General features: G+C 41.7%; 1 protein-coding gene across 1 annotated transcript in view; it reads left to right on the top strand.

Moving 5' to 3' along the window:
• LOC107709080 (glutamate decarboxylase 1-like) overlaps positions 1 to 2231 on the top strand; it is a 19347-nt gene that overhangs the window by 7198 nt on the left and 9918 nt on the right. The gene's annotated exons all lie outside the window — the stretch shown is intronic.

Below are 2231 nucleotides of genomic sequence, written 5' to 3'. Positions count from 1 at the left end.
TCTCCCCTCATCTCTGCTCTCCTCATCTCTCCTCATCTCTGCTCTCCTCATCTCTCCTCTCCTCTCCTCATCTCTCCTCTGCTCTCCTCATCTCTCCTCTGCTCTGCTCTCCTCATCTCTCCTCATCTCTCCTCTCCTCTCCTCTGCTCTCCTCTCCTCATCTCTCCTCTGCTCTGCTCTCCTCATCTCTCCTCTCATCTCCTCTCCTCTGCTCTCCTCATCTCTCCTCTCCTCTGCTGGGGTCATTTGACAATAACAACATGTTGTCTGTGTTACATATATAATTATTTCCATTGCTCTAAGGTTATGTAAAGGGTATGTTTGAACGCTATGGCTCAAGGTGCTGTTTTTGTCAAGGCTGTATCGAGTGATGTGTCTGAATGCTGTAACCACCCCGCTGCCCTCCAGGCAGGTTATGTAAAGGGTATGTTTGAACGCTATGGCTCAAGGTGCTGTTTTTGTCAAGGCTGTATCGAGTGATGTGTCTGAATGCTGTAACCTCCCCGCTGCCCTCCAGGCCTGTGAGATTGCATATTGATCAGTCCAGAAAGTTACACATTTCACTGCTGATATAAAGAGCAAATTGAACGGAGCTGTTCTATTGGACATTTCTGTCTGATGAGTTGCTCATGCGATTTGCAAAGAAACGATACTATAGATTGCAATGACACATCACCAAATCACTACCAGAAAGAACAAGCATTTGTGCAACTGGCCGTTTGCCTCAATTTTATAATAGCTATAATCCTTCCCCAGGTGAAAACTAGCCCCTTCATCCCAAATATACAACAGAAGCTGATGGGTTTTTTCATGAAGCGTATGCTGCTGCTGTTAGTGCAGCACTGAGGAGTCTTACAGCACTAAAGCACAGAATGGACTTGTACCAAACCTATTTAACAGCCCATTGATTGCGTGTGACTGTGGGTTGCTAGGAAGTGTGTGCCAGCTGGGACCAGCCAGTCGGAGAGCACGTCCCTGTGGGCCGAGCAGTCTGGCCATCGCATTTTACTCCCGCAGGCCATTTTGATCTCAGAGGACCGAGCGATTCATTACAGCTGTCTTTCTTAATATAAATAGAGAGCTTCCTATAATAGAAGTCAGTTAGGATCAAAAAGCCTTGTTAAATAACCATAACTATGAACAATGGGTTTTGGCAATAGGAAATTTCTTTGATTAATATCCTCTTAAGCTAATTCATACCACCATATGAAGAGAAAAAGATAGAAAAATAGCAGTGCTAAAAACAATTTAAAAAAAGTCCTTAAAATCAGAGTTTTACATGAAATATCGAGCGATTCATTACAGCTGTCTTTCTTAATATAAATAGAGAGCTGCCTATAATAGAAGTCAGTTAGGATCAAAAAGCCTTGTTAAATAACCATAACTATGAACAATGGGTTTTGGCAATAGGAAATTTCTTTGATTAATATCCTCTTAAGCTAATTCATACCACCATATGAAGAGAAAAAGAGAGAAAAATAGCAGTGCTAAAAACAATTTTTAAAAAAGTCCTTAAAATCAGAGTTTTACATGAAATATTCGTAGGGTCAGTTCCATAGTGAACTGCCTACATAGGGAGTATTTTAAGGCATGCATTCCCAGCATAAAATCTATTCCAACAGATGAGTTGTTGCTCTAGGATATCCCAGTTTTGGACAAAATCTAAAGCAGTGTCAAATGTGATGCTGCCTTCAAGGGCATGTAGGAATCTCGTACCTCAGTCAGGCGCATTCATGGCGCAAATATAGCATGAAATTATAAACAAAAGTGTAACGAATTAGTCCACTGAAGGCGAGCATAGTGAGAACCCATGTGCAGTTTTATTTACAAGTGATCCAAACAATAAACAAAGACTTGACTAGACTTGACTTGACTTGACATAAACAGACTAGACTCACCGACAGCGGGTTACAACATCAATACACGACGAGAGACAATGGCAACATGATGGCTACTTATAGCAAACAAGAGGGTCACATGACAAGAACAAACCAATGGGAAACAAGACACATGACTAGGACAACCAATCAGAACATGACACAGACAAGGGAATCACATGACTAGACAATAACCAAATGAGAGCATGACACATACACAAGGCAGAGAGACACGAGGCAAGGGAAGCATGACACTAACAGCAGGAATCAAACTACAAAATAAAAGACATGAAAACATGAACATGAAACAAAACAAAACCTCACATTACATATCCCCCCCTCTAAGGGCGGCTC

This window comes from Sinocyclocheilus rhinocerous, unplaced genomic scaffold (assembly GCF_001515625.1).
Source record: "Sinocyclocheilus rhinocerous isolate Xijiao unplaced genomic scaffold, SAMN03320098_v1.1 scaffold835, whole genome shotgun sequence".
NCBI lineage: Eukaryota > Metazoa > Chordata > Actinopteri > Cypriniformes > Cyprinidae > Sinocyclocheilus > Sinocyclocheilus rhinocerous.
The sequence above is the reverse complement of the archived record's forward strand: the minus strand, read 5'-3'. Positions and strand labels throughout refer to the sequence as shown.